This window comes from Haliotis cracherodii, unplaced genomic scaffold (genome assembly GCF_022045235.1).
Source record: "Haliotis cracherodii isolate W230 unplaced genomic scaffold, xgHalCrac1.p SCAF_8, whole genome shotgun sequence".
NCBI classification, from domain to species: domain Eukaryota; kingdom Metazoa; phylum Mollusca; class Gastropoda; order Lepetellida; family Haliotidae; genus Haliotis; species Haliotis cracherodii.
The window spans coordinates 1,898,200-1,916,996 of NW_027266341.1; the positions used below are offsets into that span (position 1 = coordinate 1,898,200).

Consider the following 18,797-nt stretch of genomic DNA (forward strand, 5'->3'; position numbering starts at 1 on the left):
TGTGTTGAGTCAGGTTCAGTTTTGCTGCTCGTCATGTTGATAAATATATAAATAAATCTACTGAAGAGGAAAGGAAATGTTTTCATTTAATTTCAGTGTTCTCTGTTGATGCTAAAAGAAGCTGTTAAAAGCATATGACTTGAAATGGACCGTGAACATGTTTAGTTGCTATAAAAAATGGTGACGCCTTTGTTCACAGAACTTTAAGATGGTGAGATGTTCTTTGTTTCAAATCTGATTTACGTTTTACAAAGCCATTTTCAGAAACAATCATAAATACTAATTTTTGAATTAGAAAATTTAATTTCGCAAACTTGTTTCAAGTTTCAGAAGTATGAATGTGTGAATTCTTTGTTAGCTGAAAGTAAGCAGTGTTGGCAAGAATGGAGTTATTGGACTGAAATATATTCAACTAACACTGCAATACAGTACCTGTGTAACGTTTGCAACAGTCTGCATCACTGGAGGTAATGATCCAAGGTAACACAAAGAGGCTCACAGACATCGGTTCAAACCATAGGTGCTGGAAAATAGCATGTTACTGAACAGATTTTCCACACAACTAGTTCCCACTCTTAGATCTTCCACACAACTAGTTCCAGTACGTCCTCACCCAGCAAGTTATAAACAAGTGCTTGAGTCAAACAAAGGCTGTGGAGAGAGGCTATATTGTGTATCTGCGGTGGATGTAGACATTCCTCACTGACAGAAGGCTCCTCTGCTGTCACTGTAGCTGCTGGAAATACATGCAAAGGCATCATCGCTCACAGCAAAACATACAGAGGCAGTCAGCATCTGTTTAGAAGGGGCCGGGGCTAGACTTGAGGCAGCTTCGCTCAGCTGATTGTCAGCTTCCCACAGTTTCTCCAAGGTTTACACCAAAGTGGAACAGAGAACTAGTGACAGGGATTCACTTCAAATATCAGGATCAGTCCCCGCAATGTGACAACAGCTGACGACAGATCATAGCTTTTAGTCTTCCTGGCTTAGGTCGCACAGGTTGACGGGAACAAGTTTTGAGGTTGTCCTATTGTCCACCACCTGAGAAGGCCTAGAGTTGGCATGCCATATTGGGGGACAGCTGTCATGACAGCAATGAAAGCAAGACGCCAGTCTCATATGACCAGCCAAATGTAGCCGGCACACTGTGTGCCATGTTTGGGGCTACCAGATTAGACTGCCAGTCATACCTGGCTGGCCCAGGTCACACACATTGCAGCATGGGGTCTTGACATATCTTGCTCTGGAAGCCACCAGATTGGACTGCCAGTCATACCTGGCTGGCGACCCGTCAAGATCCGGGGTAGAATAGGTCTTCAGCAACCCATGCTTGCCATAAAAGGCGACTATGCTTGTCGTAAAAGGCGACTAACGGGATCGGGTGGACATGCTCGCATGTCATCGATCCCAATTGCGTGGATCGATGCTCATGATGTCAATCACTGGATTGTCTGGTCCAGACTCGATTATTTACAGACCGCCGTCATATAGCTGGAATATTGCTGAGTGCGGCGTTAAACAACAAACCAACCAACCAACCACACCTGGCTGGCCCAGGTCCCACACACTGCAGCATGGTCTCTTGACATATCTTGCTCTGGAAGCCATGAAACTCGGTGATTGGCATCTTTCTTATCATGGTTACCAAGGTTCTCATCCATAGATTGTCATGACTTCCTGTCCTATAAATTTGAAATATGTGTATATCCTTCTAATATGTAAGTGAGGAGAGTTGTGTCCCTTAGCCGTGCCAGGATCCTGTGACTGGTTTCAAGCTCAGACTACATTATTCTTGGTTTGCGTGTACCAGACCCTCTTTATCAGCGTCTGGGCATCACTGGGCTTCCTCCCATTTCAAGCAGACATACTGGTCAAGCAGTATAAGAATTCTAGTGTAAAACGGCTTATACCTGCATCACAAGCTGACTTTCATTGATATAACTGAAATACCATTAAATGTGGCATTAAATTCACTCTCTCACTCACTCACTCAAAGCGACATTTACCCTGCCTCACTCACTGTTGTATTGGTGAAAGAAGAGAATCAAGAATTTTATGTAAAGAAAACCCCCTTTGGGCAGGGTACAAACTATCTAAATTGGGAATAAATATAATAATAGACATGAAAGGTAGATATACATAATGTACATTGTATATACAGGGTTCACTCTAGGAATTTTCTGAATTGGGCCCCTTGGATCAAAATTTCAAATATTCCAGAGGTACGCCCATACAGCACAATGTATGCCCCAAATTTGGGGGCTAAAAGCACAAGGCCCCACCCTAGAATTATACCTGTATATAAAGATATTACATATTATTTTCATTCACGGTACATAAGATTCATATGTATCATAAGGTGGCTGGCAGCGTGTAGTGTAGATAATGATAGGTCACATTAGTTGTAGTAAAGCTTTAAAACCATATCTAAACGTTGTCTACAAGATAGGTTCTTTTTATAAACATGTCAGAGATAATTCTTGTAACATATTTCACTTTTTCATAACGGGTTCAAGAAACTTGCAAAAACTTTGTTATCATTTTGGCAGTTTAATAAATCCAGTGTTTGAAGAAGTAACTGTCTTTCGGACAGTACAAAAGGAAGTGTTTTTCATCTTCTACTTTGTTTAAGTTACATATTTTGCATAGTCTCTGGTTGGCATTATGTCAACTGTGATTCTATAGTGTCTCAAGCACCCAGAGTGCCGAGGAGTCTGTCCCAAGTCTAGCCAGGTCCTTGTAGGGCTACCCGCTAACTGCCATCACTTCCTCGTGCAGAGAAAGAGAGAAATACAACATAAACCTGTCTATATTGGTACAGACAGCAGGCCATAGCCGCAGCAAGATGAGTGAAGCAGATGTTGAGAGGAGAGTTTTTATATGGAGAGCCGGGGAATCTGTGTAGTGACTGCTCTTTGTGTGGAAGGGCTGCTTCTATTTATGTTCTGCATCCAGGAATGATGGCCACCGATTACAAAAAACTGGATGTTATCGCTGTAATGATATTAGAAAGATAAGACAGTTTGGGCACCAATGAATTAACTGATTCATTGTCTTCCCCATGAAGTTGTGGGTGAATTATCAGATTAAATCCTCATCTATATAGATTTTTCCCAGATTGGCATAGGGTAAGGAGGAGGGGAAGTATTTCTAGCGATTCTGTTCCCAATTCAAGAAATATATGAATCCCATTAGAAAGGTTACACGTAATCCGTCAATATGATCCGTTGAGAACACATGTTGAAGAAATGCTGAGAGGATCGATTGGACTAATAAGATATGACAGGGATATACAAATATAGACGAGCAAGACGGTGTGTTAATGCCCGTATCTCCTATTGTGTAAATACCCATATCTCCCATGGTGAGAGCTCATTAGTCCTGCACCCTGACTGTGGAATATATGTATTTTATGAAACCAAAACCAATCTAGATTATAAAAAAGCAGTTTGGCCATCTTTATTATATAAATCAGCACCAGAAAAATATAATTTTACAGGAAAGAAATGTATTGTGTAATAAAAGATTTTATAGAATATATGTTAGCCTAGGAGCTGAAAGTCATGACGAGATTAGGAGTCAGAGACAGAAGGACATCTGGAAGACCTACCAGGAAGGTCAGCTCAGCAAGATACCAGGGACAAATCTCCCTGGAACCTGCTCTGATATGTTTCCTGAAGAACTGTTTATTCATGCTCATGGTTTATTGGAAGATGTCTATTCATTTCACAATCCACTGCTCAGATTGTGGCACTCATGAAGTGAACTTGTCTTTCAGGCTTAATAAAGGTCATCGAATGTGTTTGAGAGAAATTGAGAGCCTTTTTCTATTTTCTCTGGAGCACCATTCATTTGTAGTCCCATCTCAAGTATTGTGTATTGATCGGAGGATCTGTACCTGAAGCTAGCAAGGACATTGGAACAAATTTACAAATTGCATGTTTAAATGTCGAGTCTGTCTAAGAGCATGCTTCTGCATTGCAGTAAGAATTCGTAAGTCATGGACAAACATGTTTGTGGATGTAAAGCTGTGTTGAGTGTGCTGGAAGTACAGCAAGTACCAGCTACAGTTCATTCAACGAGGGGGAGTGGCAATATTCCAGCAGTGATTACAGAAGACCCCAGCTTCACATGTTGAACCACGAGGAATCAAACTCGGTCTTTGGCTTGAGGAATAAATGCTTTTATTAGAAGGCTACCATGCAGCCCCTTAGTCAATAGCAACATGATAATTACCTATTTTTATCTGGGAATCGTTATGTGGTGCTGACTCAGAATGTAGTCTTATTAAATGAAATTTCAACCAAAGTTTATATTTCGACCACCAGCCAAAGGGTTTGAGAAAAAATATCCTTAACCAATTGATGAAAAAGGAGAAGACCTTTTTGTATAACTGGTTGTAAAGTAGTGATGCACCAGCATGTTCTTCTGCCAAACCCTTTCCTGACCCTTCCCACACTCCCTTCATGCCACAGCAGCCACACCTGTTCAATCTGGCGCAATAACAGCGTCAACGTTTTCCATGACGTAATACAGGAGTGTATAATCAGCTCTCTCTGAGGGACTCTGGTACCTGTTGGGTTCCACAACAGTTCCTCTGATGCTCTAGCTGCCATCATCTAACAGTGCTGTTATCTCCTGCGTGGATGCACAGGTGTGCTGGGAACAGGTGTGCTGGGGGCAAAGGTGGCTGGAGAACTGTACATCCTGTCACTGGTGACGGTGAGGGATGCCACCTCTGTGTTCTAGGAGGTCGCAGGGTATTTGCCGGTCTGTGCGTAGGGTGCTTGGTGGTTAAAACTTGTGGGTGGTATTTGATGGTTTTAACTTGTGGGATGGAGCTTTGTGGTTTAGACTTGTAGGGTGGTGCTTGATGGTTAAAACTTGTGGGTGGTGCTTGATGGTTTAATCTTGTTGGGTGGTGCTTGGTGGTTTAGACCTGTGGGGTGGTGCTTGATGGTTTAAACTTGTAGGGTGGTGCTTGATGGTTTAAACTTGTGGGGTGGTGCTTGATGGTTTAGACCTGTGGGGTGGTGCTTGATGGTTAAAACTTGTGGGTGGTGCTTGGTGGTTTAGACCTGTGGGGTGGTGCTTGATGGTTTAGACTTGTGGGGTGGCGCTTGGTGGTTAAGACCTGTGGGGTGGTGCTTGATGGTTTAGACTTGTGGGTGGTGCTTGATGGTTTAAACTTGTGAGGTGGTGCTTGATGGTTTAGACTTGTTGCGTGGTGCTTGATGGTTTAGACTTGTGGGGTGGTGCTTTGTGGTTTGGACCTGTGGGGTGATGCTTGATGGTTTAGACTTGTGGGGTGGCGCTTGGTGGTTAAGACCTGTGGGGTGGTGCTTGATTGTTTAGACTTGTGGGTGGTGCTTGATGGTTTAGACTTGTTGCGTGGTGTTTGATGGTTTAGACCTGTGGGGTGGTGCTTGATGGTTTAGACCTGTGGGGTGGTGCTTTGTGGTTTAGACCTGTGGGGTGGTGCTTGATGGTTAAGACCTGTGGGGTGGTGCTTGGTGGTTAAAACTTGTTGGGTGGTGCTTGGTGGTTTAGACCTGTGGGGTGATGCATGATGGTTAAAACTTGTGGGTGGTGCTTGATGGTTTAGACTTGTGGGGTGGTGCTTGATGGTTTAGACTTGTTGGGTGGTGCTTTGTGGTTTAGACCTGTGGGGTGGTGCTTTGTGGTTTAGACCTGTGGGAGGGTGCGTGGTGGTTAATACCTGTGGGGTGGTGCTTGGTGGTTTAGACCTGTGGGGTGGTGCTTGTTGGTTAAAACTTGTGGGGTGGTGCTTGGTGGTTTAGACTTGTTGGGTGGTGCTTGGTGGTTTAGACTTGTGGGGTGGTGCTTGGTGGTTTAGACTTGTTGGGTGGTGCTTGATGGTTTAGACTTGTGGAGTGGTGCGTGGTGGTTAATACCTGTGGGGTGATGCTTGTTGGTTAAAACTTGTGGGGTGGTGCTTGGTGGTTTAGACTTGTGGGGTGGTGCTTGATGGTTAAAACTTGTGGGGTGGTGCTTGGTGGTTTAGACTTGTGGGGTGGTGCTTGATGGTTTAGACTTGTGGGGTGATGCTTTGTGGTTTAGACCTGTGGGTTGGTGCTTGATGGTTTAGACTTGTGGGATGGTGCTTGATGGTTTAGACTTGTGGGGTGATGCTTTGTGATTTAGACTTGTGGGGTGGTGCTTGATGGTTTAGACTTGTGGGGTGGTGCTTTGTGGTTTAGACCTGTGGGGTGGTGCTTGGTGGTTTAGACCTGTGGGGTGATGCATGATGGTTAAAACTTGTGGGTGGTGCTTGATGGTTTAGACTTGTTGGGTGGTGCTTTGTGGTTTAGACCTGTGGGGTGGTGCTTGATGGTTTAGACTTGTGGGGTGGTGCTTGGTGGTTTAGACTTGTGGGGTGGTGCTTGATGGTTTAGACCTGTGGGGTGGTGCTTGGTGGTTTAGACTTGTGGGGTGGTGCTTGATGGTTTAGACTTGTGGGGTGATGCTTTGTGGTTTAGACTTGTGGGGTGGTGCTTGATGGTTTAGACTTGTAGGGTGGTGCTTGATGGTTTAGACTTGTGGGGTGGTGCTTGATGGTTTAGACTTGCAGGGTGATGCTTGGTGGTTTAGACTTGTAGGGTGGTGCTTGATGGTTTAGACTTGTTGGGTGGGGCTTTGTGGTTTAGACCTGTGGGGTGGTGCTTGGTGGTTTAGACTTGTGGGGTGGTGCTTGATGGTTAAAACTTGTGGGGTGGTGCTTGGTGGTTAAAACTTGTGGGGTGGTGCTTGGTGATTTAGACTTGCAGGGTGGTGCTTGATGGTTTAATCTTGTGGAGTGGTGCTTTTGGTTTAGGCTTGTGGAGTATCAAACTACTAGTAGAGTGACCAGAGTTTACGATCTGCCCCACAAAGGGAAGACAGGGGAACCTGGACAGCACAAGATTTCCTCCCTCATCACAATCAATCAAATCTGAAGATATTCAGTGGAAAGTTCAGCATTCCATGAGAAGACAGACCTCCAGACTTCACTGTACACAGAGGCCGGCTGTGCTAGCATGACTCGGAGGCACGGCCTCCTGTACAGCTATAGACAGTACTCCAGGAATCTACATACAATGTAATGGGTGCTTCATACTGCAGCTGGGCATGCAACTTGCTACTTACATCAGGTGTAATTGCTTGGGCTTCAGCTGCTGGTGGAGGAATCCTCGGCCATTATACGCCAGCATCAGAATAAACAGTAATGGCTGGTTGCTCTGGCTTTATTCTGGGATAATACCCGGAAACTGATGAGGAGTGTTTAATGATCTGTCCTTTAGTGACATGAACATTTTTATGTCTGTTAAAAGGTATTTTCTGCATGATGGGCGATGCTGCACCATCCCCTGTTTGTTGCAAAGAGGCCACACAGACTGACATTGAGTCCCAGAAATATTATTTCTAAAAGACATTTCTGACCTGGCTCTTCACAGAGACAAGCATGGGTTGCTGAAGACAGTTCTAACCCGGATCTTCATGGGGTGGGAGGATCTGAGAAACAAGTACTCTTCAATAACCCATGCTTGTAATAGCCAACCAACAGGATCGGGTTGTCAGCCTCGCTGACTTGGTTGATGCATGTTGTCATATCCCAATTGTGTAGATCGATGCTCATGATGTCAATCTCTGGATTGTCTGGACAAGACTCGATTATTTACAGACTGACGTCACATAGCTGGAATATTGCTGAGTGCGGCATAAACAACAAACAAACAAACAAACATTATGCTGTGTTGTAGAGTGCAGCTTTAAGTGCAGGATGTGTGTTTCAGGAGGTCAGTCTAGGTAGAACACAACAGATTGTGCAGCATGCTCTCTCTGTTCTGACATTAATTACGATTTGTCCACTCTAAAACGCACGTTTGTTTTGATGTCCTACTCTAAGATGTGGTAATTTCCACACTGAAATCTGTCAAGTTGAGCTCATCCCTTATCATCAGATGAAGTGCTTCAACCAGAGAATTACCATGGTGAAATTAGCTGCCTGCAGTGGAGCGTCTGCGTGCATCAAGGTATAGTGGCTCCATGTTAGGGCCATAGCACACTTCAGGCCAATCCCCTGGGGAGTTTTCATGTGAAGTATGAACAAAGTGTTGTTTCTATTCTCAGTATGTAATATGTTTAAAAGTTTGATTCTCGCTGCCTCAGGAAACTATGTAATTTGTGTCTGCTAGGATTTCTAAAGAGACATGTCAAGTGTTTTTAATCTGAAATGGCAGTGAAGCACTCTCGTTACAACTTTGACAGCAACTACTTGAATGTTTTCCTCTGCTGTCAACAGATATGGTTGGCATCATGTCCAGGTGGTTTATGTTGAGGCAGATTAGTCCAGGTTGAGGACACTATAAGTTATGCAAAGTTTCATGTCCATCTCTTATTGCTTTGACCGTAATGAGCAGTCTGTGTGGGAGAGTAGGGGTATGCTTGATTGTTGTCAGGTGTCCTTAGAGAGCAGACAGGTGTAAGTGTGTGAGTGGGTTTTGTGTCATATTTAGCAATATTCCAGCAATGTATTGGCAGGGAACACCAGAAAAAAGCTTCGTGGAGACAAACAAACTAACCCGGGTTAGACTAGCTCTTCAGCACAACCCACGCTTATCGTATGAGGCAACTAAGGGGATAGAGTGGTCGCAGGCTTCCTGACTTGGTTCATACATGTCTTCATATCCCAATTGTGTAGATCGATGCCCATGATACCAATCACTTGATTGTCTGGTCCAGACTTGATTATATACAGATCACCATCACATAGGTGAAGTATTGCTGAGTGTGGTGTTTAACAATAAACAAACAAACAAACAAACAAATGTGGGGAATCCAACCCAGGGCTTCAGTGTGATGAGTGAACACTTGAACCACTATGCTACTCCTCACAGTGTTTGCCCACAGCAATGTTCACACCGTCGCTGCTGCTGATGGAGAGGGAGTACAAGTTTGTTGAAACATGTTTACATCTCGCAGTATAGCAGGCAGCGTATAGGGGAAGGTAAACACAGTTCATGCCAAGTTGGATTCTTTCACATGCATGAAGATTGTGGCTCCTTGGCTCATTACCTCCCCGACAACAAGCAACACAGACATAAACAGGGTGGCAGTGTTTCACAATATTGCTTTGGTCCAATAAAAATTTAACTTTTTAATCGCTAACTGAAGAAGATTCACAACTTGACAAAGTGATGGAACATAGAGTAACACATACAGATAAAGAGCCAATGTTGTTTGGACTTTTTAATCACCTGATTTCGTTTGTACGAAGGACTGTAAACGGCTGGTGTATTGTGGCAAGGACAATTCAGCTCATCTTGCTGCTTGTTCACATAGTGTCAGCTCGTACATCGCTCAGAGGTTGATTGGCTGCAGCTCTATTACTGTGTGGCCTCTACACAGGTGCATGGTAACCCTCGCTAACATCAAAGTCCAGCTGGTACTAACATCAGAGAAAGCTTCAGGTAAATTATGATAGGGAATTTATCTCGCAGAGACAGGACATCTTCTGAGGAACTTCTCTGGAAACTCGAGTTAATGGAGTTTGGTCATGGATCTGGTGGCGCTGCATGTGATATGTAACCATTATCTGATTAATGTTGTAAGGGATCGTAGGTAATGAAGTCGTATGGCTCTGTGCGGAACCATTACGGAGGCTCCCGTGTAAACACACTTAATTCGTTTATGATATGGATTACCTAGTGGTTCCAGGGTTGGTTTTCACTGGTTTCTTTTTGAGTTGAGGTAATGATTTTTCTATCTGTTTTATGTGGGAATTTGATCTGATTAAAAAATCATTTTCGCGGATCTGCAGAATTGGATTTGCGATGTTGCGTATCTGATTCATGTACTCATATAGTGTAAGGATAAGATATACAGACCCAGATAATTTGAGAGGAGTGACATGAAGCCTACTTTATCAAAGCTTTGACAGATGCTCTTGGATCAGGAGCAGGTAAATCATGGAAAAGGTTGAGTTGGAACACAGAGATCCCTGATCTGGCAGTTTCACATTGATATGCTGCAAACTCCCCACCGGTACTGGCATCTGTGGTCCTGATTTGCAGAGGATTTGACAAGGGATAACAGTTTGTTTAACACAGTTTGTTGAAAACTATTAAGCTGTGGGTTGAACATAGCATCACATCTGATGGCACTTTTTCAAACTCTGGAATAAAGTACTAAGAACTTGATGAGGGGAGACTATTACCGTAATGTCAGTTGTCGTAAAGTTGTGTTTAAAAAGCAAATGACATCTCATTTGATGGAGGGATTTGTCTTAGGATTTTGTCCCATCCCATTTAGGTAACATTTCTCCATACCCTTCAATTACATATGTAACATATTTTCAGGACCCCTCTCCCGGAGGTTTGTGGCCATGTGATATGTGATGGAGATGGACAGCCTTGGCTGCCACCGCCCTCATTACCCTGCCCTCAGTCTCCCCACCAGCCACGACCCACGGCAGTAACAACTGCAGTTGGATGAACAAAATACCTCTATCACCATCAGTTTTAGTTATTGTATTGATTGTTGGGCCTGAATTCTTCCAGTAGGTCATTTCTGAGAGTTTCTGGCTCCCATTGTCTGCTCTACCAGAAGAGAAAAATCGTCTTTAATGCAGATCCTGATGCAAGGCTGGCTTAATGTAGATTTTCTCAGAGCTTTGGAATTAATTGAGGCCAAATGCATGGTCTTTCTTGTAGATCTTTTAACACTTACTCCCTTAAATCGCTTCTCCAGAATAAAACTAGTTTGACCTGAAGTCACATTTCTTATTTTTCATTGTTCACACCAGCGGTTCTTTCCTTGTGCCGTATTTCCTCTATAAAGAGTCAGTCTGTGTATTTCTTCTGTTGAGAGCTGGGTCTTCGTAGACCTGAGGGGAAGTTTTGGAATAGAGAGCTGGGCATCTAATGATTTCTGCCCATTACATCTGACTACAGTACAGTTTACTGAAATAAGCAGTTGCTTCCCATCACATGAAAGTAATAACAGCCTACCTCTAATTTTGCCGGGTCTAAAAGTAAACTAGATAAAAGACCTTACAATAGAATATATGAGGCTTTCTGCCTTTATTTTTCATAATAAAAATATGTTTGTTTGAATTTGATACTTATTCTGACAAAGATAGGTCATGCAATGTTTGTTATTGAGATATTGTGTGAATGTGTGTCACAAGGATATACATGCTACACGTGTAAGCACTGTTGTAGAGATGTCGCGAGTGTGTGTGTCACAAGGATATACATGCTACACATGTAAGCACTGTTGTAGAGATGTCACGAGTGAGTGTGTCACAAGGATATACATGCTATGTTTGTTTGAATTTGATACTTATTCTGACAAAGATAGGTCATGCAATGTTTATTATTGAGATATTGTGTGAATGTGTGTCACAAGGATATACATGCTACATGTGTAAGCACTGTTGTAGAGATGTCGCGAGTGAGTGTGTCACAAGGATATACATGCTACATGTGTAAGCGCTGTTGTAGAGATGTCGCGAGTGTGTGTGTCACAAGGATATACATGCTACACGTGTAAGCACTGTTGTAGAGATGTCGCGAGTGAGTGTCTCACAAGGATATACATGCTACACGTGTAAGCACAGTTGTAGAGATGTCGCGAGTGTGTGTGTCACAAGGATATACATGCTACACGTGTAAGCACTGTTGTAGAGATGTCGCGAGTGAGTGTCTCACAAGGATATACATGCTACACGTGTAAGCACAGTTGTAGAGATGTCGCGAGTGTGTGTGTCACAAGGATATACATGCTACACGTGTAAGCACTGTTGTAGAGATGTCGTGAGTGAGTGTGTCACAAGGATATACATGCTACACGTGTAAGCACAGTTGTAGAGATGTCGCGAGTGAGTGTGTCACAAGGATATACATGCTACACATGTAAGCACTGTTGTAGAGATGTCGTGAGTCAGTGTGTCACAAGGATATACATGGCACTCCTCAAGCACTGTTATAGAGATATTGTGTGAGTGTGTCTCACAAGGATATGCATGGCACTCATGTAAGTTTGGGCAGCATGGTCTCTGTTTCAAGATACCAAGTGGGGAAATGGAAGTTCCACAAAGGATTCTGGAAACACATTCCTAATAGAAAAAAACTGAAATACAGACAGCATCACCCAGAAACCTGAGCCTGCTGGAGAATGTCACTGTGGCCCAGGGTCTGCCCTAGACTTGTACAAGTCTCTAAGGCAATAGTTATTAGTTTAGATCATAATTTCTGGATTATGTAAATAATAAAACAAGTTGTCCCTATAAGAGACTGAAGTCCTTAGTACTGTGCACATATCTAGACTTGCCTATTAGGTGGATAGAATTACTACACACCCTTGGACTTTTCCTATAGTACTGCCTTGGAGCAAGGCTAGGTCTGCCCCAGCTATTATACTTCAGGGACAACTCCCGGTTTCCTTCTTTGTCTGACAAGTTCAGGATACACCTAGTAGAAGAATGTGTTAATTCTATCAAATTAAATATGGAAATGCAATTTCAGTTTCCCGAGAAGATAAAGAATTTGTTGTAGCTGCAGCTCCTCTTGTTTTTGTTTGATGCAAAGTCTGCATTGTTTTTGTCGGTTGTGTGTGTTTGTGTGGTGATTGGATGATCAGTTACTTGTTATTCCTGCTAAGAAATGGGTTTTAAGCTGCTTTTTTCATTGCTTTCAAGAAGCAGGAAAACATCAGACTCAACATGATTTGAGTTTAAAATAATCTGCCAACAAATCAAAATCAAAGAATCGGGTTAATGCAAATGAGCAGACAGAGGATGTCCCTGTATTCATGGTGTGGAGGGGCGGTCGGGTAGCCTAGTGGTTAAAGCGTTCGCTCGTCATGCCGAAGATCCGGGGTTCGATTCCCGACATGGGTACAATGTGTGAAGCCCATTTGTGGTGTCCCCTGCCGTGATATTGCTGGAATAATGCTAAAAGCGGCGTAAAACCATACCCACTCACTCACTCATGGTGTGGACTGTTGCTCATGCTGTCAACCTCTGGTTTGCCTCACAGGATTATTTTGAGGTGTTCTGACAGGACTGCAAGATATCTGCTTGCGGCATAAACAACATTCATTAACTACATTGTTTAGCAACAATTGAGAACAAATCATTAATTTGTAGTGACCTTGAGATACATCTAGTTGTCTTGTGTGTGAGCTGAAGCATGTTCCTACAAACCGACCTATGCTGGTCGTATGTGGCGACTTGATTGGGCGGTCAGGCTCAGTGACTTGTTTGATTGTGTTACCTTGTACCCCTATGGCGTGGATGATCATATTTTAATATCAATCACAGGTTTGTTTCATCCAGATTTTTTTCATTTTACCGGCTGCTGTCACACACCTGAAATATTGCTGAGTGCAACATTACACAATAAAGAAAGAAAGATATGTGTGTTCACCAGCCATGTCTATATCGTCAGATCATACGTTTTCGTATATCATATGTTTTCAGACAGCCATGTTTATTGCGATTTCTCACGCTATAACATCACACAGACATTGTAAATACTCAGATGAAGGCTTGTTTTTAAGAGAAAGTTGTCTTTTATAAGTGAATGAGATGTTTTACAGTTGTTCATGTGATTAGAGAGAAAACTGAATGTTTCTTAAGCGTCAGAAAACGCCTAACATGGGGATGTACTTGCTTAACTTAAGTGGCAGGAGATAGCAGCTGTGTTCCCTCATCAGTCATACATCTTCCCTCTAGTAATTGGGGCGGTCGGGTAGCCTAGTGGTTAAAGCGTTCGCTCGTCACACCGAAGACCCGGGTTCGATTCCTGACATGGGTACAATGTGTGAAGCCCATTTCTGATGTCCCCCGCTGTGATATTGCTGGAATATAGCTAAAAGCGGTGTAAAACCATACTCACTCACTCACTCCCTGGAGTAATTAGTTGGCGGACAATGACAAGGCCACATATTGTTCACTTCCCACATGATGTTCCTACGTCCATGTCGGCAATATGGATTGAAATCACCAGGCTGAAAAAGATATTGCATATTATGATATGAATTATATATCACTTTGCTATTGATTATGATTATATTGTGTGAGAGTGTATTGAATATAAACGTTTACTGGCCCAGTAGGGTTACTTCGCACAATGTATTATTGACTTGGAAGCTGGTACCAGGGATGGGTTGTTCACCGGGCAGTGTCCTCGGACAGTGTCGAGCATATAGCATGCATCCAAGTCCCGTGGTCTGATGATATGTAAACATGGCAATGTATTGATGGGGTCAGTAAGTATACAGTGTCACGCTTTGATGTGGCCATTCCATTACAGCAAACAGCTCGTGCTCAGTGATCAGGCTTCACGATGCTTACACCCAGGAGACAATGGTCAAGGAGTAGTTCCATATCAACTGTTACAGTACTATTTACAATAAGACTACTCCAATATATTGATTTAATATATGGGTGAGCCAAAATTTTGCAGAACACTTCTTTTAATTCAACACTGTTTTATTGTATTAATTTTTAAAAATATTTTCTTTTACATTTTTTAGTAAGTAAGAAACAGTTTTAATAATACAGTTTTTTGTTTGTTTACAGATGCGACAATTTTGCAATATAATGTTTTTAATTAAATATACTGTTTGCTTGATTTACCTTATAATTTCTCTTGTTATTTGTTATTACTGTCATTATTTTTTTATTTTTTTTTATTTTCATATTTCTTTGTTTACAGATAAGTCACAATTTTGCGAAATCATTTTTCTAATAAATATACTGTTTGGTTGATTTTTTTAATAATTTCTTTTGTTATTTGTTATTCTTTTTATTTTGTTTATTTTGTTTTTGTTGTTAGGGGGATCTGGGTTGAGGGGGGTGAGGTGGTGGTGATATTAATTTCTTTTTAAAAGATGAGTAATGCACACACAAGCAGCATGCTATCAGTGATACAGACAGTCCAGGCTGTTTTCTACTCTGAACTACCCGGCTGTGTAATTGAGAGTTACCTGTATCTCAGACAGGTGCAGCTGGTAATAAAACACACATCCAGCCAGCATACTTACCACCAAAATAACCTTTGTCTACATTGTAAGGTAAACCATAAAATACATGTGCAGATTCTCTCATCTTGTATACAAATAAAACTTTGGAAGCTTGCTCCTTTGTGCTGTATTTGGTGACTGCAGTGTAAGATAATAGGAGTTTTTTTCTTAGAAAAAGTTGGTGAGTTGTTTGTAGCAAGCGTTTGATTGGTTCTGAGTGTTTGATCAGCGTGTGATGATGTGTGCAGCTATGCCATCTGTCAGGGTGAGGATGAGGGTCGGTGGAGGGGTGAGGGTTGAGACAGGGAGAGGGTGGTGGAGGCTTGGGTGGAGGGGTGGGGAGTGAGTAGTGAGGCAGGGAGAGAGGGATGAGTGAGGCAGGGAGGGTGGGGAGTGAAGCAGGGAGGGTGGGATGAGTGAGGCAGGGAGGGTGGGGAGTGAGGCAGCTAGGGTGGGCAGTGAGGCAGGGAGGGTGGGGGAGTGAGGCAGCTAGGGTGGGCAGTGAGGCAGGGAGGGTGGGGGATTGAGGCAGCTAGGGTGGGCAGTGGGGCATGGAGGGTGGGGAGCAAGGCAGGGAGGGTGGGGGAGTGAGGCAGGGAGGGTGGGGGATTGAGGCAGCTAGGGTGGGCAGTGGGGCAGGGAGGGTGGGGAGTGAGGCAGGGAGGGTGGGGGATTGAGGCAGCTAGGGTAGGCAGTGGGGCAGGGAGGGTGGGCAGTGGGGCAGCTAGGGTGGGCCGTGGGGCAGGGAGGGTGGGGAGTGAGGCAGGGAGGGTGGGGGAGTGAGGCAGGGAGGTTGGGATGAGTGAGGCAGGGAGGGTGGGGGATTGAGGCAGCTAGGGTGGGCAGTGGGGCAGGGAGGGTGGGGAGTGAAGCAGGGAGGGTGGGATGAGTGAGGCAGGGAGAGTCAGGGAGTGAGGCAGGGAGGGTGGGGGAGTTATGCAGGGAGGGTGGGGAGTGAGGCAGGAAGGGTCAATAGAGGCTGGGATGGAGGGGGGGGGGAGAGAGCTGAGGCAGGGAACGGGGTGGGGGCTGGGGTATAGAGACATCACATCAGTTGTGGATGAGGTTACTCAGCTTTACATGACCTTCTCACAAGGAGCCAGCAGGGAGGGTGGGGAGTGAGGCAGGGAGAGTTAGGGAGTGAGGCAGGGAGTGTGGGGGAGTGAGGCAGGGAGAGTTAGGGAGTGAGGCAGGGAGGGTGGGGGAGTGAGGCAGGGAGAGTTAGGGAGAGAGGCGGGGAGGGTGGGGGAGTGAGGCAGCGAGGCTGGAGGAGTGAGGCAGCTTTAGGTTACTCAGCTTTACATTACCTTCTCACAAGGAGCCAGCAGGGAGGCGGCATGCATCTGTAGTCATCAAAGACATACTGGTACTTGGGAAGGAATAGTAACAGATTTCTCTGGATATATCTCTCAACCTGGTAGTGAAGAGTTTTATTCAGGGGATGATGGAAGCGATTTGTTTCCACTAAATGTTGTCTTCATCAGATCTGGCAGAGCCTGAGTGATGTTCAGTACAACACTGACTGTTCTTGTGATCATCGCTGGCTGGCTGGCGGCATCGCTTTACATCGTGCTACAATACACATACAACAAGGTTAGAAGTGTCCTGGACTAGCAAAACACATGTGGAAGAATGTGGTGGCAGATTCCAGACTTCTTGAAGAAGGAATCTGCAGCAAGTCTATGACACATGACATCATGTTAACAAATGTCAGCCAATCAGCATTGGTTGAAGGATTGTTTACGTTAAAATATTAGAAATGCCTTGTGTAATCACCAGAATCCTGTTTTTGCCATAACTACAAGAATGTACATGTTGAGTTCCATGCAGCTTGTCACATTGATGTGGGAAGAAAGGCGGAAGTTGCAAGAGCTCTGGTATGGTGCTGATCTGTTACTGGTGAACAGTGGAAAGAATCAGCACATCCTGGTAGCTAGGGGAGACAACTCTGCATTCAAGTTGGGTGCTGTGTCTTATCATGCCTCTGGTATGGTGCCGATAAGATTAACACCTTGTCTCTGAAAATGTACAATTTTTATAGAAACTAGCAACTGCATTTAAATTGAAAAGGGAGGAGATTGATCCTGTGGAAAATGTAGACTTGCTTCATTTGGAGCTATAGCATTACAGTAGGGTAGAGAGAAGGGAAAATAATATTTCAGGGTCTTTGAGACAGACTAGGTGCTGATCAGTTAGTTGATAACCTAGGCCATAATCACCAGATCCTGGCAGCTAGGGGACACAACTCTGCAATGAATTTAGTTGCTGTGTCTTATCATGGCTCTTCAAACAGTGAAAAAACAACTGAAAATGTTTTATTATCAATGGCCACTTTTTTCTGTTATATTTGTATTGTTTGAAAATATACATTTATCATATTGGGTCATATATCACTCTTTCTTTCGGGCAATATTTATCACATGGGTCTTCGTGAAACAGGACATTTTCACTTAAGACCATTTTGGTATCGGGCCATTTTAACCATCTCACTGTGAATCCTGCATAACTCAGACTTACGGCATTGATGACTGGGACATCAAACTCTTTATTCACTGTCATACAGGCCCATCAAAACATCATCAGGTAATTATGTTCGACATAACATGTTGAAAAGTTGCATAATAAGGGATCAAGGATTACACAAATGGGAGATGGAAAAGTTGTGACAATAGTTATTTGTTCTGCCGTAGACTGGTGTATTGACAAGATGGTTGACGTGACTGTCTTCTGAGGACAGACATCCACACAAGACTCCTTGCTGGGGAGGCAATCTTTACATCTCAATATCTCACAGAATCAATACCACACGAGGATGAGAGCTGATTTCTCCATCAGATTGAGGGTGTGGGGTGAGGGTGGAGGGAGGGCGACAATGTCATTGTTATATCACTGGCTCATCTCTTGGCTGGGGAATCAATAGGATCCAGGGCGGGGCTCAGCAGCCACGAGGTTCAGGGCCACAGTGTCGATGTGGCCGGATTGATGCTATCGATGCTCTCTGATGTTGATTGAAAGGAAATCATATTGAGTTATTACACTGCACACAGCAGACACTCGTGTAAATAACCACCGTAGCTGCTCCTCCCCGAGTTCCACGAGGCCATCAAGGGCATTCAGCTGCACTCTTAAGCTAGATGTTTCCGAGCAAATCCTGAAATGTGATTCCCAAATTAAGGGGTATCTTTGTCCGTGCAACTTTGATAGAGTAATTTTACTGTGAAGCTGAGGTCTGTATAGCATTAATTGATTTAAGACCATGGCATGGCTTCATTGATCACAGTATATCTAGGCCAACAGTCTTTTAGTCCCTGACAAAATCCAGCATCATTGTTTCAAAGGTTATCTGTTTTATTGGCTCAGTTGCAGCTAGTGGTTTGGGGAAAGCTTGATCAAGCAGTCTGATTTATTGTGTTGGTATGTGTACATCAGTTGTGACCTCCTGTGAAGATCCAGGTTAAAATTGGTCTTCAGCAACCCATGCTTGTCGGGAGAGGCAACTAACAGGATCGTGTGGTTAGGTTTGCTGTTGATGGATGGCCTTGTGTCTCGATGCTCATGATGTCAACCACTGGATTGTCTGGTCCAGAATTGATTATTTACAGATTGATGCCATATTGATGGAAAATATTGCTGAGTGAGGCTTACCCAACAAACAAACAGACAAACAAACATCAGTTGTCAAACAGCATATGGAAATACAGAAACAAGATGTAACCTGTTTTCTTTCATCTAGAGCTCTTCCTTTGACATATGCTTTCAGTCAGTGA

General features: G+C 43.7%; 2 protein-coding genes across 2 annotated transcripts in view; one reads left to right on the forward strand and one right to left on the reverse strand.

Moving 5' to 3' along the window:
* Positions 1 to 668, reverse strand: part of LOC139449466 (leucine-rich repeat-containing protein 24-like) — a 53,495-nt gene extending 52,827 nt beyond the window's left edge. Inside the window, exon 1 of the mRNA XM_071230880.1 lies at positions 433 to 668. The gene's annotated coding sequence lies outside the window, so the exon portion shown is untranslated. The remainder of the gene's footprint in view (positions 1 to 432) is intronic.
* LOC139449757 (protein YIPF5-like) overlaps positions 1 to 18,797 on the forward strand; it is a 182,391-nt gene that overhangs the window by 85,477 nt on the left and 78,117 nt on the right. The gene's annotated exons all lie outside the window — the stretch shown is intronic.